This window comes from Salvelinus alpinus, chromosome 37 (genome assembly GCF_045679555.1).
Source record: "Salvelinus alpinus chromosome 37, SLU_Salpinus.1, whole genome shotgun sequence".
NCBI classification, from domain to species: domain Eukaryota; kingdom Metazoa; phylum Chordata; class Actinopteri; order Salmoniformes; family Salmonidae; genus Salvelinus; species Salvelinus alpinus.
This window is the reverse complement of record NC_092122.1, coordinates 11,212,483-11,232,753: the sequence shown is the minus strand read 5'-3', so window position 1 is coordinate 11,232,753 and position 20,271 is coordinate 11,212,483. Positions and strand designations below refer to the sequence as shown.

The 20,271-nt window shown below is 44.5% G+C and overlaps 1 long non-coding RNA gene across 1 annotated transcript; it reads left to right on the top strand.

Annotated features, from left to right (window-relative positions):
• Positions 1-785: 785 nt before the first annotated feature.
• Positions 786-20,045, top strand: LOC139565903 (uncharacterized). Its single transcript, XR_011673002.1, has 2 exons — positions 786-1,094; positions 19,395-20,045. It is a non-coding gene; the product is annotated as an uncharacterized lncRNA (long non-coding RNA).
• Positions 20,046-20,271: the final 226 nt, after the last annotated feature.

The following is a 20,271-nucleotide window of genomic DNA, read 5'->3' as shown; positions in this document are numbered from 1 at the left end:
ACACACACACACACACACACACACACACACACACACACACACACACACACACACACACACACACACACACACACACACACACACAGGGAGAAAATAACACTGTTAGACAGATCTAATTACTGAAATGTATTTTGTCTTAACCCTGGTGGAGACGGCTACGGGAGATGTATTTTTTTTCTAAATGCCAGTCCTCCTGTCTCACCAGGAATTTCAGCTCTGCAGAGAGAGGGAGGGAGATAGAGATGTGAAGAGAGAGGAGACAAAGTGAGAAAAGAGGGAACGAAAGCTACTACCTACTTAAACTGCATACAGTGTACTAAACATACTACATACTATTTAGAACATACTGTTTTGTAGAAACATATGCAGTATGCAATTAATATCAACAACCGCTCGTGTTCCCTGCCATTTGTTGTCAGCTGTTGTCGAACACACATGGGCGTGAAAAGACCATTCTCTTCTTCAATAGTTTGCAGCGAATTCCACTAGATGAAAAGCAGAAATTAGTATGACCTCCTGGCATTTAAAGCATACAACAATTTCGCATGATATGAAGCGTTCTATTTTCACATACCCAAAAAGCCTAGCGTTTAGAACCCAAGTACGGGTATTGGGACAGGGCCTGTGACAACAAGGCAGAGAGTGAAAGCCAGGGAGAGACAAGAACACAGCGAGACAGAAACCTAGCGCAATACAGAGAAATAAGAGCTCGGTCTCTCTCTTTCAGCCTCCCGAACCAACCGTCTCCACCGCCACCACACGCCACCAGGAAATCTACCTGACAGTTGCCATGGAGACGCTGGTGCAGGCGGTAGGCTGTCTTAATTGGAGGGCTTTAGCCCTGGTCCCCCCTCTCCTCTCTCCTCTCCTCTCTTTTCCTCTCCTCTCTCCTCCTCTCCTCTCTTTTCCTCTCCTCTCTCCTCCTCATCCCAGCGCAGGTCTTATTCCTAAAGACATTATTCCATTTCTCTATAGACTCCTGAAGATATTTTCATTATTCACACTGTTGTTGTTCTTTTAGGGGCGCCGGGATGAGACGACTGGACCAGGAGAGGATTGAGAAGAGGACCAAGAGGAGAGAGGGAAGAATGGGGGTGAGTGTTTAAGGGGGGTGGGGGGTGTATATGTATGTGTGTGGGGTGGGTGTATGTGCATGTGTGTGCATGCGTGCGTTTGTACGTATGCAGGCGCAAACATGCTTTCTTGTTTGTGTGTGTCTAGAAGTCTGCTCATTTCTTTGTGTAACCTACTAATGTATTCACTTTACCCTCCTGTCTCCTTGCATTTCCTGCAGCGAAGAAAGAAAAAGTAGCTTAAAAAGAGTCCGCAAAACTTTCCTCCTTTGACTGTCTCTCTCATTTCTCTGTTCAATAAAATTAACGATGATTTATAACACTTCTCAGAAGTCATCTGATGTAGCAAAAATCCCTGTGAGCAAAACAACAGTCTGAAAATAGCTTGCTATTTGCATGAGTATTAATAGCACTGTGTTTGTGCTTGAACAGGGTCTAGAGGTATTTGTTTATGATATTATTAGATTATCTTTGATATGAGTGCGGGCCTGATGGTTTAATAAGCTGAATTAGCATGCTGGCTGTTATGATCCTGTGTGTGCTTACAGAAGAGAGTGTGTGTGTGTTTATATCACTCCTGTACTGAAGTGGGCCGGACGTTGTATGTGTGTGTGTACGTGTGTGTGTGTGTGTTTTTGTGTGTGTCACCGGATGGAGTTGTCAGTTTGATGAGAGTTCATTTAGAATGAGTGACATTCAGAACGTCCTCCCAAATAACTATCAGAACCATGGAATGAAGAAAGACACGAGACACACACACATACCCCCCCACACACTCAGATTCCCAGGTGGACTTCTGAAGTAATTTGTGATCAGACAGACAGCAACAATGGGCATTTGAGGAAAACCAAAATCAAAAGAATAACCTACTGTAAGTGATAAATTCTCTGCAGGCCATGAGTGTCTGGAGTTAGTAATATTTCAAAGGGAATCGTCTATTGTATATGAGGACAGTATATATTTGACCTGTCTCGTGGTTTATGTTTCATATGGACAGTGAGTTGCCATTGTATAGGGGTGTGTATCTGTGTTTGCTGAAGAGTGTGACACTGTGTGTGTGTGTGTGTGTGTGTGTGTGTGTGTGTGTGTGTGTGTGTGTGTGTGTGTGTGTGTGTGTGTGTGTGTGTGTGTGTGTGTGTGTGTGTGTGTGTGTGTGTGTGTGTGTGTGTGTGCATGTGTGTGTGTGTGTGTGTGTATGACACTGTGTGTGTGTGTGTGTGTGTGTGTGTGTGTGTGTGTGTGTGTGTGTGTGTGTGTGTGTGTGTGTGTGTGTGTGTGTGTGTGTGTGTGTTTGTATGTGTGTGTACTGGCTGTTCCTCCCAGACTAACAGCCCCAGTCTGATCCAGGAGGCTTTTGTCTCTTTTCATGGTTTACAACACTCTGTCACTGCTCTATCGATCGCTCTCTCCCTCTCTTTACACCTCCACCTCCACCCCCCCACGACACAGTAAACTCCTGGAGACTTCAGAGGGGATGCTGAGAGTCAGTGTGTGTGATGAAATTCAGAGTTATTCCATCCCTTACAGGGTCATCATTATCATCACGATGCACAGTGCTTCAGACAGTACTACTGCAATGACACTGACACTCACTCTGAACGCAAACATACCCTGTAGACTGTACAACACATGCACTGTAGTACATACTAGTGGAGAAAACACAATGAATTACTCAATCAGACGAGGTAAAGTGAAGTGAAGGAGAAGAGGGAAGACATTTAAAAGCCACGTTCAACAAAGAACAGACAACAGAAAAACTCAACCCCACAGACAGCAGCTGTCCTGGCCCGCGCATGCACACACACACACACGCTTGCACACACACATACACAGACCCCCCCAAACCCCCTCCCCACAAACACCTTATCCCTCCCATTCCTTCCTACAGCCCGACCCTGCGGATCGACTTTTTCCCCAGATACTTTCCCTAATCCGGCTGATTTGATAAGGAATCTCATTTCTGCTGCGAGGCCACACTGAAAGCATTCCGACAGGTTTGACTCCACTTCACACACCAGTGTCAATGTTATCTCCCATCGCTCAGGGCAACCAGACAGGAAATAAAGTGTTGCCGGGGCTGGTGCCACGGCAGCCGCGGTCTTTGCAGAGGCCTATCTTGAGGGGCCTTCATGTGAAGTGATCTGCGGGGCCAAGCCGATCGATTCTTATCGACACAGGCGGTAATTACATTTCATGTAATGAGCTTTCACCGTTAATCCACCTGGCCCTGGAGGGGTAGAAAGACGGGGGGATAGAAAGACAGAGGGAGAGAGAAGGAACAAGGTAAATAGAGAGGGGACAGAGAGAGAGGAAGAAAGAGGGAGGGAAATGGAGAGAGTGAGGTAGGCAGAGATAAAGAAAGAGGGAGCGAGAGAGAGAGCGAGAGAGGGAGCGAGAGAGAGAGCGAGAGAGGGAGAGAGAGAGAGAGAGAGAGAGAGAGAGAGACAGAGAAAGGGAGAGAGAGAGAGAGAGAGAGAGAGAAATTGACAGTATGGAGGGAGGGAGGGTGAGGTGGACTGTGAAAGACAGGGAAGGAGGAGAGCTGCATAGTAGAAAAGGGTAGAAGGTAAGAAAGAGAAAGAAAGACTTAAAGGTGGTGTCATTCTGGCAGAGAGAGAAAGAGAGAGAGAGAGAAGCAGAAGGACTGAGATGCTTGTCTTCCTCTCTGAATGTAATTCGTTCCCACGGGAACGGCCTAGCTGCCTAGCCATCGCTACCTGACAGCTTTTCACACTCCTCTCCGCCTCAACCCCAAAAATACTCCCGCTACCGCTTACACACACACTCTGTCACACACACACGTCACTCCCTTGTCTGTAACCCACGGCAACACGCTCAGCGACCGGGGGCAGGTGGGCAGAGCAGGTGGGCAGACCATAATGACAATGGTCCTCAAACTAGCTAAAGTCAGGCGTTATGGTCTTTCACAGTTTTATTTGACAGTTAGTCAGTGTTCTGTAGTGGAATTCTACAGGTTTGTCCAACGTCTTTAGTCCATAGTGATGTCACCCATTAGAAGGCTGGGGGTAAGGTCAATGTGATGGCTCCGTACGGTTTAACACAACCACACTTAACCCTGAACCAAGACGCAGCCATTCATTTACTGAAACTGAATTACATGCAAATTCCGCCCCCCCTTTCCTCTCCTCTCCCCCTCTGCATCTCCCTTTCCTCCCCTCATCCTCTGATTTCTGCATTTTCCCTGCCCCGAGTAGTGTCAAAATGTTAATTCCCTTTAAATTACGTGCCATTACAGTTCAGATAAGACCGCTCTGAAAGACAATAGTTTTCCTCCTGAAGTACAGAGAGAGAGAGCTAGAAGAGCTTATTTTCTCCCAGACTCCCCCAGCTAAACCTTTCTTCTTCTCAGAGTGCGTAGTCCCCTCTTGGTGTAGAAGACTCTTTCTAAGGGCTAATAGAGCTGAGCAGAAAGGCCAACATCTCCAGCATTTATCCTCTAATTAGACCATAATGGCCGCCTTTTAAAGAACAGAACTAACCCCAAATGTCTGTTTCTTGGAGATCAACTGACTAGTAACTGACTGAAGCTTTGAGTGTGTGTGTGTGTGTGTGTGTGTATGTGTGTGTGTGTGTGTGTGTGCGTGCGCGTGTGTGTGCATGTTAGACAGGTGACTGTGGGTGGTGACGACTGGTTAGTGGTCCATAGCGATGCATTTGTGTGAGAGTGGGTGGGATGTGTTCTGTGTGTGTGTGTATGTGTGTGTGGTGTCATTATATGTGTGTGAGGGAAAGTGTGTGTGGGACTTACCTGTCATCTCACCTAAGCTGTATTTTCATTGGCTGTGTGGCTCGGGTGGGCGGTGGCTGGCGGAGCGTGTGACAAAGGGACGTCACTGGAGATTGACGGGTGCAGCGTGGGCGTCGGCTATTGCCTCACCAAGGGACACAGCGTCCAATCAACTGTGAGAACAGAAAGAGGGGGGCGATTAATTACGAATGTTCCTGTCTGAAACGTATCGTTTCTAGTGTGTGTGATGGCGAGAGGGAGGGAGGAACAGAGGAGGGAGAGATATAGCGAGAGAGATGGGGGTGAGAGATAAAGTTAGACAGAGACCATGTATTTCATGTTACTTTACAATATTACTTTGTGTGGAAAGTAACACGTTATATACTACTAGTTACAGTGCATTTGGAAAGTATTCAGACCCCTTTACTTTTTCCACATTTTGTTACGTTACAGCCTTATTCTAAAATGTATTAAATTGTAAATATATATATTTTTAAATATCCTCATCAAACTACACATAATACCCCATAATGACAAAGTTAAAACTGATTTTATCACGACACAAGGCGAGACCCAGATGCAGACACAGGAGGCAGATGGTTTGAGCTCTGGTATTTATTATAATCCAAGGGATAGACAAAAGGCAGGTCGGGGACAGTACCTCCCCCTCTCTAGGGGCACCACCTGATATCCTACCTGCCCTGCGGTGGAAGTCGGCGATGAGGGCTGGGTCCAGGATGTCTTTAGAGGGGATCCAGCACCTCTCCTCCGAGCCATAACCCTCCCAGTCAACCAGGTATCATTGATGACTCGGGCGGAGGGGTGGGCCTGGAAACAGAAGACAAAGGGCTGTGAGACACAGGCTTAATCCTAGACACATGGAACGTAGGGTGAATACTGAGGGTACGGGGTAACAAAAGACGAACAGCAGTGGAACTAAGGACTCTAGAGATGGGGAAATGGCCAATGAAACAAGGGGAAAGTTTGCGGGACTCCATCCGAAGGGGCAGGTCCCGTGTGGATAGCCATACCCTCTGCCCAACACGATAGAGAGGAGCTGGAGTCCGGCGGCGGTCCGCGTGTCGATGATACCTGGAGTTGCTCCTGAGAAGCGTCGCCCGGGCTCTTCTCCTGGTACTCCGACAGTGGCGGACGAACATCTGGGCCGAGGGTATGTTGACTTCCTGCTCTTGTTCCGGGAGGAGCGGAGGCTGATACCCCATGGAGCATTCGAAAGGGGAGAGTCCCGTGGCTGAACAAGGAAGAGTGTTCCGGGCATACTCCACCCAGACTAGTTGTTGGCTCTAGGTAGTGAGGTTGGTCGAGACAAGGCATCTTAAGGTTGTTTCCAGGTCTTGGTTTGCTCGCTCCGACTGGCCTTCGGAGGTGAGCAGGCGGCAGCGGATGAATGAATGAATGAAGGTGAGACCCAGATGCAGACACAGGAGGCAGATGGTTTGAGCTCTGGTATTTATTATAATCCAAGGGATAGACAGAAGGCAGGTCGGGGACAGGCAAGAGTTCATAGCTAGGGCAGAGTCCAAAACGGTACAGGGCGGCAGGCAGGTTCGAGGTCAGGGGCAGGCAGAGTGGTCAGGCAGGCGGGCTCAGAGTCAGGACAGGCAGAGTGGTCAGGCAGGCGGGCTCAGAGTCAGGACAGGCAGAGTGGTCAGGCAGGCGGGCTCAGAGTCAGGACAGGCAGAGTGGTCAGGCAGGCGGGCTCAGAGTCAGGACAGGCAGAGTGGTCAGGCAGGTAGAATGGTCAGGCAGGCGGGCTCGGAGTCAGGGCAGGCAAGGGTCAAAACCAGGAGGATGAGAAAAAGAGAGACTGGGAAAAAGGAGCTGAGAGAAAAACGCTGGTTGACTTGACAAACAAGACGAACTGGCACAGACAGACAGAAAACAGAGGTATAAATACTCAGGGGAGGTGGGTATAAATACTCCTGAAGGGAGGTGGAGACAATCACAAGGACAGGTGAAACAGAACAGGGTGTGACAGTTTTTTAGACATTTTTGTTTTCGCTTTGTCATTATGGGGTATTGTGTGTAGATTGCTGAGGATATATATTTTTATATCCATTTTAGAATAAGGTTGTAACGTAACAAAATGTTGAAAAGAATCAAGGGGTCTAAATACTTTCCGAATGCACTGTATATTACTTTGAGTTACTTTCATGAAAAAATCTCAATCTGACCCGTTTGTTTGACTGTCACGCTCTACCAAAGATAGCCTACTTACTAACTCAGGTTTGATCACGAGTTTCTCCTTTCATCTGTGGCGCTGCTTTCCTGTGCTCGTCTACAAATGCTATGCTATATATGGGATGCTTCATTAGCCATGTACAGTATACTGTAAGCCACAGATCTGTACAGATGTTCTATATTAAACAGTAGCTGAAGTGTTTGTGGTGAATCAAAAGAGTTAGTGCAAAAAGGGTCAATACAGATAGTTAAATAGTTAACCAATAGCTACCCAGACTAACTATAGTATTTAGCAGTCTTATGGCTTGAAGACTGAAGACTGAACATACATCAGCAAAGAGAACAAGCAGGCCAGCCAGCTGCACTATGATTCACATTTTGTGGGGGGAAAAAACGGAACAAAAAAAACATGTTAGTTATTTTCTTAACAGTAAGGATTCCAATTTCATTTGAATGTTTTAACATTTAAACGTTCACACCCCTAACGCGAACCCATAGATATGTATAGAGGGCACAGGTGCCACTAGATGGGAAAGCCCTCTATGGGATTTGCTATCACAGAAGCGATCAAAGATCAGAGGTGCGCCCTTTATTTCTATGGACAGCAGTTGTCATGACATTTCCTCAAACAGCCTTTCTCCGCTCGCTCAAGAACTAAATGAGGAAACAGGTTAAGATCAGATCATGGAAACACACGACCAGTAGAGATTGATTCTGAAAGTAACACACGCATTGTTCGACAAAGTAACTGTAATAATATTACACAATTTGCAAAAGTAACATGTTACTTTACCATGTTACTCATAAAAGTAATCTGATTACATAACGCAACCCCAACACTGCTCATCAATAAAATGCATGGGTTCTCTGGTAATTAACTGAAAATGTGATCAAAAACATTTTGTTTTGTTTGCCCTGAGAGGACTGTGCGCCCTCCCTCCTCCCCAATTCTCTATGGGGCTCATGTAGACCGATCCATCACAGTAGCGGGGCCTCTGTGGACGCCTGTAATCTGCAGTGTGTGTGTGTGTGTGTGTGTGTGTGTGTGTGTGTGTGTGTGTGTGTGTGTGTGTGTGTGTGTGTGTGTGTGTGTGTGTGTGTGTGTGTGTGTGTGTGTGTGTGTGTGTGTGTGTGTGTGTGTGTGTGATCATTTTAATTAGCTCGTTTTACAGTGGAATTTAAACCCTGGTGGGATTATTCCTTTTATCTTACTGTAGCTAGACTGAAGTGTGTGTGTGTGTGTGTGTGTGTGTGTGTGTGTGTGTGTGTGTGTGTGTGTGTGTGTGTGTGTGTGTGTGTGTGTGTGTGTGTGTGTGTGTGTGTGTGTGTGTGTGTGTGTGTGTGTGTGTGTGTGTGTGTGTGTGTTACTCAGGTCTCTACACTAAACGTGAAGTTCAGAGATAACAAGCCTTTCTCTCCACATTCAGCTGTATATCAGGTGTTTATTAATGGACTTTTCTCTTCTTCTTTAAAGCCTCCACAAAGGCTCCACAGAGATCAGCCTTCTACCCTGTTTACCTCACTACCGTGACTCGTTTCAGGAAACTAGGCGTATGTCGCACGTCACTACTTCACTACTTCACACGAGCGGTATTTGAATGTGAACATCATTTTTAGGGGCAAAAATACCTTCTGGAACATGTGAACATCCATGTGCGTTAATAACAAACTTGCATTCCATCCATAAATGGTTAAATAACGAGCCTAGTTGGTTTAGCTATGGAAAAAGTCAGGAACCTTCCCGCTAGCAGTGATTGGCTGAGATAATGGATGGGCTGGACATGCTGGGAGATGAGTTTGAATTGGTCTGCCATGTAGCATGTTTCTGTCTATAAAATGAGCTGTTCAGTATGTGTTGACAGTCCTTTGCTACTGCAACGTTTTTGAAGAACTACAAATGTTTTGCTACTCTTCTCAACCACATTGATGACCTGAATTTAGCAGGAAGCACTATCGACAGTACAGTTGGAAAAAGTGAAGCCACGGTCAGTGTGAACCGGAGTGATTTGACACAACGCTGGCCAAAAAAGATGCAGCTACAAACAAAACAGAGCTAAAAGGTTCCAGTCTGTCGTGAAGTGTTCATCCATGTACAATTGAAGTCAAAGGTTTACAGACAACTTAGCCAAATACATTTAAACTCAGTTTTTCACAATTCCTGACATTTAATCCTAGTAAAATTCCCTGTCTAAGGTCAGTTTGGATCACCACTTTATTTTAAGAATGTGGAATGTCAGAGTACTAGTAGAGAGAATGATTTATTTCAGCTTTTATTTCTTTCATCACATTCCCAGTGGGTCAGACGTTTACGTACACTCAATTAGTATTTGGTAGCATTGCCTTTAAATTGTTTAACTTGGGTCAAACATTTCGGGTAGCCTTCCACACGCTTCCCACAGTAAGTTGGGTGAATTTTGGCCCATTCCTCCTGACAGAGCTGGTGTAACTGAGTCAGGATTGTAGGCCTCTTTGCTCGCACACAGTTCTTCAGTTCTGCCCACACATTTTCTATGAGGATTGAGGTCAGGGCTTTGTGTTGGCCACTCCAATACCTTGACTTTGTTGTCCTTAAGCCATTTTGCCACAACTTTGGAAGTATGCTTGGGGTCATTGTCCATTTAGAAGACCCATTTGTGACCAAGCTTTAACTTCCTGACTGAGATGTTGCTTCAATATATCCACATAATTTTCCTGCCTCATGATGCCATCTATTTTGTGAAGTGCACCAGTCCCTCCTGCAGCAAAGCACCCCCACAACATGATGCTGCCACCCCCGTGCTTCACGTTTGGGATGGTGTCCTTCAGCTTGTAAGCCTCCCCCTTTTTCCTCCAAACGTACCGATGGTCATTATGGCCAAACAGTTATATTTTTGTTTAATCAGACCAGAGGACATTTCTCCAAAAAGTATAATCTTTGTCCCCATGTGCAGTTGCAAACCGTAGTCTGGCTTGTTTATGGCGGTTTTGGAGCAGTGGCTTCTTCCTTGCTGAGCGGCCTTTCAGGTTATGTCGATATAGGACTCGTTTTACTGTGGATATAGATACTTTTGTACCAGTTTCCTCCAGCATCTTCACAAGGTCTTTTGCTGTTGTTCTGGGATTGATTTGCACTTTTCGCACCAAAGTACGTTCATCTCTAGGAGACAGAACGCGTCTCCTTCCTGAGTGGTTTGACGGCTGCGTGGTCCCATGGTGTTTATACTTGCATACTATTGTTTGTACAGATGAACGTGGTACCTTCAGGTGTTTGGAAATTGCTCCCAAGGATGAACCAGACTTGTGGTCTACAATTTGTTTCTGAGGTCTTGGCTGATTTCTTTTGATTTTCCCATGATGTCAAGCAAAGAGGCACTGAGTTTGAAGGTAGGCCTTGAAATACATCCACAGGTACACCTCCAATTGACTCAAATGATGTCAATTAGCCTATCAGAAGCTTCTAAAACCATGACATAATTTTCTGGAATTTTCCAAGCTGTTTGAAAGCACAGTCAACTTAATGTATGTAAACTTCTGACCCCCTGGAATTGTGATACAGTGAATTATAAGTGAAGTAATCTGTCTGTAAACAATTGTTGGAAAAATTACTTGTGTCATGCACAAAGTAGATGTCCTAACCGACTTGCCAAAACTATAGCTTCTAAACAAGAAATTTGTGGAGTGGTTGAAAAACAAGTTTTAATGACTCCAACCTAAGTGTATGTAAACTTCCGACTTCAACTGTATATGGTAAGAGTCTAGCTGCATTTTCAGATGGAAATTTCAATTTTTTTCAGAAAGTCCTTTTTATTGCAAGTTAAACTGTACTGTTAGTTACAGTAGCTAGCAAACGTTAGCTTGCTGGCTCTCTAGCTAATATTATTCGAAACACAAACATTTGCATTGCTAGTTGTAGCCTTATGTTAGCTAGCTAACATTGAACCTAGTTTGTTGGCTTTAGCTCCCTGCAGATTCATACTACATCTATGACAATGTTTGTATTGGTAGTAGTATGAATTGGGATTATGCCAGTTCATTGTTTAGCTAGCTACCTACATGTCTAAACAAAAGAATCCACTTCGGACGGATTATTACATGACCCATCAAATTAGCCAGGTGTGTCTGAGGGGGGATTACCGCCATCTATTGTATTTCATGAACATGTTTACAAGTGACAGTGTCTAGACTATGTAGAGAGAGAGAGAGAGAGAGAGAGAGAGAGAGAGAGAGAGAGAGAGAGAGAGAGAGAGAGAGAGAGAGAGAGAGAGAGAGAGAGAGAGAGAGAGAGAGAGAGAGACAAACATCAGGAACGTGAGCACGTTAAAGTACTGTAGATCCGCTTAAATATAAAACTCTACAGAATCCGCAAAGTAACTAATGTATCCGTTAAATCACAAACGACATGATCCTGTATGACTTGGAGAACATTTATCCATTTGCGTGTGTGTTCCACATTCACGTGCTCACGCTGTCAAGCATCCGTGTATGAGTGTGTGAGCATGCACTTCTCAGTGTGTGTAGGTGCTGTAGAATGGACTGGAAATAGCCATGTTAACCTAGCCCTGACACATGCCCACACTCACGCTAACCAGCCTTCATTACCACACTGACACAAAGCATCGGTCAGAGAGGACGGCAGACATACTCATTAAAACACAGGAAATAGAATGCATGCATACATAAATTCTGCATAAATTATTTTAAACTGTACACACAGAAAATGAAGACAGACACCCGTACACATACAGTAGACACAACCACACGCCCACTGCCATACACACACAGGAACCCTGCTAGCATGCTGAAGATGAGTGATCATAGCAATAAGAGGATGTGGTCAAGGGCCAGTCAATAACCTCAGTTAACTTCTTTATGATAGGGGGCAGCATTTTCACTTTTGGATGAATTGCGTGCCCATAGTGAACTGCCTCCTACTCTGTCCCAGATGCTAATATATGCATATTATTATTACTATTGGATATAGAACACTCTGAAGTTTCTAAAACTGTTTGAATGATGTCTGTGAGTATAACAGAACTCATATGGCAGGCAAAAACCTGAGAATAATTCCAAACAGGAAGTGAGAATTCTGAGACTGGTCAATGTTCAACTCATCGCCTATTCAATTCCCTGTAAGATATGGATCTGTTTGCACTTCCTACGCCTTCCACTAGATGTCAACAGTCTGTAGAACATGGAATGAAGACTCTAGTGTGATGTGGGGCCGTATGGGAGGTGTTTCAGTTATTGTTCTGGCAGAATGCCAGTTCCTGGTCATGCGCGTTCCAAACGATATCGTCTTGCTTTCCATAACTTCTAGAGACACAAAGGAATTCTCCGGTTCGAACGTTATTGGATAGTTATGATAACAACATCCTGAAGATTGATTCTATACTTAGTTTGACCAGTTTAGTCGACCTGTTATATAACTTTTTGAAGTTTTCGTCCGAGTTCGCCTGCATCTGCGCGAGCGTTTGGACATGTGCACTAAACATCCTAGCAAAAGTAGCTACTTAGACATAAGTAATGGACATTATCGAACAAAACAACGATTTATTGTGGAACTAGGATTCCTTGGAGTGCATTCTGATGAAGATGATCAAAGGTAAGGGAATATTTATGATGTAATTTTGTATTTCTGTTGACTCCAACATGGCGGAGAAATGTTGTTATTTTTTAGCGCCGTCTCAGATTATTGCATGGTGTGCTTTTTACGTAAAGCTTTTTTGAAATCTGACACAGCATTTGCATTAAGAACAAGTGTATCCTTAATTCTATGTAAAACATGTATCTTTCATCAAAGTTTATGATGAGTATTTCTGTTATTTGACGTGGCTCTCTGCAATTTCTCCGGATATTTTGGAGGCATTTCTGAACATGGCGCCAATGTAAACCGAGATTTGTGGATATAAATATGCACATTATCGAACAAAACATAAATGTATTGTGTAACATGATGTCCTATGAGTGTCATCTGATGAAGATCATCAAAGGTTAGTGATTAATTGTATCTCTATTTCTGCTTTTTGTGACTACTATCTTTTGCTGGGAAAATGGCTGTGTTTTTCTGTGGCTATGTACTGAGCTAACATAATCGTTTGGTGTGCTTTCGCCGTAAATCCTTTTTGAAATCAGACATGTTGGCTGGATTCACAACATGTGTAGCTTTAATTTGGTGTCTTTCATGTGTGATTTCATGAAAGATAGATTTTTACAGTAATATATTTGAATTTGGCGCGCTACATTTTTTCTGGCTTTTGGCCAAGTGGGACACTACCGTCCCACATATCCCAGAGAAGTTAATCTAATCTCCTAAACTAAATAAAACCATCAACACAAACACCTTACAGTATGTAACATAGACTATTATACATCACACATATCCACTGGTCCACAGCCTGCTGCTCATACTGACCAGTCAATACACTTATTACATACACGTTACTCTATTATGGCTGTAACAGGCTGAGCTGTCTCAGGACAACCCCGAGCCTCTACACAGTAGGAGAAAACAACCTCACATGATGACACACTTAACACCCCACCTCCCTGACACACACATACAAACCTTGCACCTTTAACATTGAACGGCATGAGAAACAGAGTAACACCATGCAGACACGGATCTTATGTCTGTTGTACACGTGCTGTTAGTTCTGTCATTGTCCACTGTGTTCCCCTGTGTTCCCCTGTGTTCCCCCGTGTTCCCCCGTGGTCCCCCGTGGTCCCCTGTAGTCCCCTGTAGTCCCCCGTGTTCCCCCGTGTTCCCCTGTAGTCCCCTGTAGTCCCCTGTGTTTCCCTGTGTTCCCCTGTAGTCCCCCGTGTCCCCCTGTGTTCCCCTGTAGTCCCCTGTAGTCCCCCATGTTCCCCCGTGTTCCCCTGTGTTCCCCTGTAGTCCCCTGTAGTCCCCTGTGTTCCCCTGTAGTCCCCTGTAGTCCCCCGTGTTTCCCTGTGTTCCCCTGTAGTCCCCCGTGTCCCCCTGTGTTCCCCTGTAGTCCCCTGTAGTCCCCCGTGTTCCCCCGTGTTCCCCTGTGTTCCCCTGTAGTCCCCTGTAGTCCCCCGTGTTCCCCCGTGTTCCCCTGTAGTCCCCTGTAGTCCCCCGTGTTCCCCCGTGTTCCCCCGTGTTCCCCTGTGTTCCCCTGTAGTCCCCTGTAGTCCCCCGTGTTCCCCCGTGTTCCCCTGTAGTCCCCTGTAGTCCCCTGTAGTCCCCCATGTTCCCCCGTGTTCCCCTGTAGTCCCCTGTAGTCCCCCGTGTTTCCCTGTGTTCCCCTGTAGTCCCCCGTGTCCCCCTGTGTTCCCCTGTAGTCCCCCGTGTCCCCCTGTGTCCCCTTGTGTCTTTTTCTCTGCAGTGATTTCACCTAAATAATGGCCTAGTTTGTTATTTTTATTGACCCTTTATTTAACTAGGCAAGTCAGTTAAGAACAAATTCTTATTAACAATGACGACCTACCAAAAGGCAAAAGGCCTCCTATGGGGACAGGGGCTGGGATATATATATATATATACAAATAGAACAAAACTACATTGCTTACATCTTGTAGGTCTTTGTTTTCTCTGTCTACAGCCAGCAATAAGAGTCTGGGGTATCATAGAGCAGATAAAAACATGCTCAGTCTGTTAGTTTGGAACAAATGGCTAATCAATATAGCCTTTAGTTATGTCTGACTTTAACATCCACCATTGATCTGGTTACAGAACAAGCAGTGGACAATTTCCCCCTCCATGTATGTACTGTACAATAACACAGCACTGTTGGTGTGTAGAAAATACAGGCCTGATATCCAGTGCACAATTAATCCCACATACTGTAGACACTTTCAGAAATGCTATTCTACTCAACCACATTGCTTACACCTATCCTCAGATCTAAAATGATCTACAATAGGTATATATGGGTCTTTTTATAAATAATGGAGCCAATGTGTGACATTGTGATAAACAATTGTTTTTAAATTGAAATGATTTTTCAACATTTCCACATGTAGGGCTACTTAGAGGAATACTGTATATACAAAATGACCCATAACTCCACTCTATACAACAAAATACGACTAGTACTATACATCCTTTAAGCAGGGTTCATACAGACATACATTGGCAAGTCAAATTCAAGGAATTTCAGGGACTTTTTCAAACACTGAATATCAATTTTTAAGGACCTCAATGTTATACAATTGTATAATTTTAATAACTGTACACATAGGGCCCAATATACTGTAGAACCATCCCTCCCTCCCAGAAAAAGCATGCAAAAAGTGTTTAAAAATAGTAGGCCATTACCAGTAAGAATAAATCTTTTTTAGGCCTTGCCAATTCATTGATATTCAAATGATTATTACATTCTAAAATATGTGAGAATAACGTGGACTTGCCTAACTAAATAAATTGGATGCATGGAGATTTTTTCTGAATCCCATGTGGCCAAAGCAGGCACACATAATAAAGCCATGAATAGCAGTAGCATTAGGCTCACCATTTGAATCTCACCATGGCTGTTTTTATACTGAGACCGCGAACAAAAACCAGGTTCCTTTTGTAATGGAAGGCTTTGTATAGAAAGCCAAGTTGAAGCCAGCATTCGATGTTGTTGTCCTCATCATAACCACACGTGGTGTATGTTGTATTGTTTAAAGTTGCTGGTACAACATGGAAACCAAAATGTATATGTCATGATATTTAATTACCAGATCATAGTGTGAAGAAGCCCATTATGTAGAATAATTCATAGGAATAGCGTTGGGTGCACAAAAACATGAACATGAACTCGTTACCTTGATGCATTCTCTGTTGAATCTTATGAGACCCTGCTGTAAATCAAGCAGACTACAACAAATGATCAACATCGTTTGCTAGAGATATTAGATCCAACGTGGATCCAGGCACAAATGTCTTCACCGGTGTAAGGAATGAGACACCAAAATATTTAGGACATTTCTCACGAACACCTTCTTTCCAGCACTTGGGCGGTTGTTGCATCGAGTGCTCTATCACAACAGCTGTTCGTCACTTGACAGAAGACGTGGCGGGAAGATGTGGCGGGACACATTCAGAATAGGATGTATCACACGCTTCATTGGGCCTACTACCGTAAGAGGTAACAAACATTACTGCACAACCCAGGTGAGGAAAACACTACAGACACTACAAAAACAGGGAACGATCCAATGTGAGCCAGACAGACAGAAAAAAGTGGGTGAAAAACTTCATCAAAGTTGTAAAGTAGGATTCAGATGGAAGAGCACACAGACTCAGAAAAACATATCTGGGAAGTGGTATCATTTGTAAATATTCTGGACCTCTTTCCCAGGACTTGGGCTGTTAATCCATGGCATGGCTATCACAACAGCCGTTCATCACTTGACTGTCATTCAGAAAATTCCTTCCTGGATCAGATGATGATGTTTGAAAACATCAAGGCGTAATTAAACAGCTCAACGCCAAATGGCTAAATTATTGAAGAACCATGTTAATGACAGTATCGATTTAGGTTCTAGAAGGTTTAGCAATCAGGTACATTTTTGGAGGGGATTTGTGTGCCCATGAAAACTGTTTTTACCCCGTAACTTAAGGAGACAAGAGTTGTAGTTACACTGCATTTCTGAGATCTCTATACAGAAAAACAGTCAGACGGCTAGATCCAGGATTCTTCCAGGATTCTTACAGGGTTCCAATTTAACTGTCACGTGTACTCCCTCGCCGGTTTACTGACCACCGGTCCTGGCAACCCATCTTTACACACACCTGGCAGCCCTCATTACGTACACCACATCTCATCATCAGTCACGCCTGGACTTCATTTCTACCTTGATTACTCACCCTTTATATAGTACTCTTCTGTTAGTAGTCATCAGGTAGTATTACTTGTGTTTCCATATCAGACGCTGCTCTTCTCTTGTATTGTTCCATGTTCATTATTATTAAACTCACTAATGGCACTTGTTTCCTGCCTCGCTGCGCCTACGTTACATGAACTGATTAATGCTTAACTTATGATAGAATGACAACTTACGCTGCCATAAATGCAAGGACAGAAAAGTAATGTTTTATGTCACACGATTTTGGACAAATCCATCAAGACAGCGAGCACAAACATAGGTTTTAAATCAACTTGTGAATTTGATTGAATATAGCTACAATATGTTCCCCGTTATACCTTAATGTAATGACATGAAAGAAAATGGCAGATTATTGTCAATGACTTGTCAACAGCTGTAACAAGTTATCCAGTGTAGTTTATAGAAAGACATTATACAGTGTACTGTAGGTGTACAGGAGCAGACATTAGGTTCCCAGGTATATTCACAGTACCAGCCAGTCAGACACAGTCTCCATCCTGATACAGGACACACAGCACATCATGCCTGTCCACAGCTAAAATACTACTCTGGCTTTATCAATAAGTGGCCATCTAATCATCCCCCAGTTCAATTTGAACTGAATATAGCCCTGCCCACCCACCGCAAAAACAGCTTAGCACTGGGCAGCCAGGCGAAAAATGGCTGCCACCAAACCCGTCACCTAGGAATGAGATGAGCTAGCAACCAATATTTTGTCTGTTTTCAGGGATGGAGTGGGGGTCGAAGAGATTGTTGTTGAATATGACCCCCTGTATTATTGACAGGGTAGGATAGACATTGAGAGATGGGACCAACCCAAGCAATAGGAGAAATACACATTTCTCCAAGATATTTTCGTGTCTGTGGATATAAAATCAAATCAAAATCAAATCAAATTGTATTTGTCACATGCGCCGAATACGACAGGTGTAGACCTTACCGTGAAATGCTTACTTACAAGCCCTTAACCAACAATGCAGTCCAAGAAATAGAGTTAAGAAAATGTCTCCCTGTGTTCCTGGAAATGTAACAAAAATATTTCCTCAAATTGATATGCCTCTTAGAGTGGGCAAGCCATTCACTTTGAGCAATATCCCCATATTTCAGCTTAAGTGTTGCAGCAAGGATATTTTTTAGGAATTAGAAAGACGATGAATGATGCAATATTTTCACGCTAGAGGGAGAGTTTTGCGCTTCAAATTAGACAGGTGGCAGAGAAGGGGAATGACGGAGCGGAGGAGAGAAATAAATCCACAGGAATTTACCACTAATGAGTGGTAGAGGGAGAGGATTCTACTTCTACAGCAGAGAGTGGGAGAAAGGGAGAGAGAGTGACATGAGGAGAATGAAAGATGGATATAGTAGAGAAGAGATGAGATGAGGAAAGAGAGTGATGGATAGAGATTGGGAGGGATTAGATGAAAAGCAGGTAACAGACATAGACTGTCAGATAGAGGGAGGTAGAGAGAACACATGCACTCACACGAAAACACACACACACACACACTTTTCTATCGGCTGTCACGCTGGAGGTTAAAGTCCTCCTGAGATAAGTTCTGCTGTGCAATATCCATGCTTCCGGACCAGTGCTCAGCCAATCCCGCTGCCCCATCCAACTGACAGACAGCGGCCGGTCTCTCCCTCGCTCCACCTGAGTGACTCGCCCTGCGAGGGCCCACAGACAGACAGGAAATGTCAGAGCCTGGCCCCGGGCACCACAACCACCAAGGCTAATCATACACCCTATACCCAAACTAGCCTGCATACTACTGTGTACCTGTCAGACTGGGAATCAAATGACAGAGAGGCGAGAGAGCTGTGGGACAGTTTAAACTAGGAGAGAGAGAGGATGAGATGAGGGAGGGAGAGGAAGGAGAGTAGGCAGAAATAGAGAAAAAGAGAGAGAGACTGTTTGAGGAGAGACACCTGGACAGGAGATCGTGAGGAAGGTGAAAGAGTTAGATAGAGCATTTGAATGAACACTTGCAAGTAAAAAATAAAAACATGAAGACAGGAGAGAGACAGGAGACATGTCTCACCCGGCTAGTTGATAGAGAGAGGGAACCATGTTCGAGATGAGAACATGTTGTTTTTTTCATGTCAGTGGTTCACCCCTTTCACCCACACGATTGACACGGGAGCCTTAACATTACATAGTCTGGAATTGATTTCAGAGGCTGTAGAGCCAATTCATTTCCATCTGTTTGAACCTGATGGAGTGAGGCTGATAGGCAAGCTATAGAACCATTATCATACAGCTATCCCAAGAGAGACCAAAGACCACATGACACCATCGAATTACAAACTCCTTACATTATTACCAATGTGCATGTTGCCCTCTACTACCATAGGGGGCACATGCACATATGAAGGCACACACACACACACACACACGCACACACACACACGCACGCACGCACGCACGCACGCACACACACACACACACACATATGCACACAGACACACACAGGCACGCACACACACACACACTGGCCTACATACTGTGGCTTATCTCCCCTGTGTCCTGAGGTGTTTGTGTTTGTGTTTCCTCTCTTTAGGAGTAACAGGCGAGGTCATCACGTATTCCCTCTGGAGCACTGTGTATTGTGCATCGCAGGAGAGAGGCGTTTGATCTAGCGTTGGAAACAGGAACTAAATGTAAACATGCCAAACGCCTGCACCCTGTGGGAAATCAGCCCTGTGAGGACGTGGCGGGACACACTCAGAATAGGATGTATCACACGCTTCAATGGGCCTACTACCGTAAGAGGTAACAAACATTACTGCACAAGCTGGGTGAGAAAAACACTACAGATACTACAAAAACAGGGAACCATCTAATGTGAACCAGACAGACAGGAAAAAGTGGGTGAAAAACTTCATCAAAATTGTAAAGTAGTATTCAGATGGTAGAGCACACAGACTCAGAAAAACATATCTGGGAAGTGGCCATTTCTAAGTGGGTAGTCATCAGGACCAGTGGTTGCCGACATACATTAGATCATTCTAAGTGTTCTGACAAGAGGCTTGTGCACCTGCTTTAAAACACACACACACACACACACACACACACACACACACACACACACACACACACACACACACACACACACACACACACACACACACACACACACACACACACACACACACACACACACACACACACACACACACACACACACACACACACACACACACACACTAAATCAATGCTTATAGCCTACCGTTCTCCAATCAGGCCCCCTGCATAGCTAGGAGGAGCTGATCTAGTCTGGGGCCTGAGCTCAAACAGCAATGCCAGAAGCGAGGTTACATTACATTGTAAACAAACTGGCTGATGACTAATGTAACAATTCTCCACACACAGGAAGTAGAATTAGAACTGGGGGAGTAATCCTTCACTACTTGGCTGCTGATTGGAGTAATGATTGG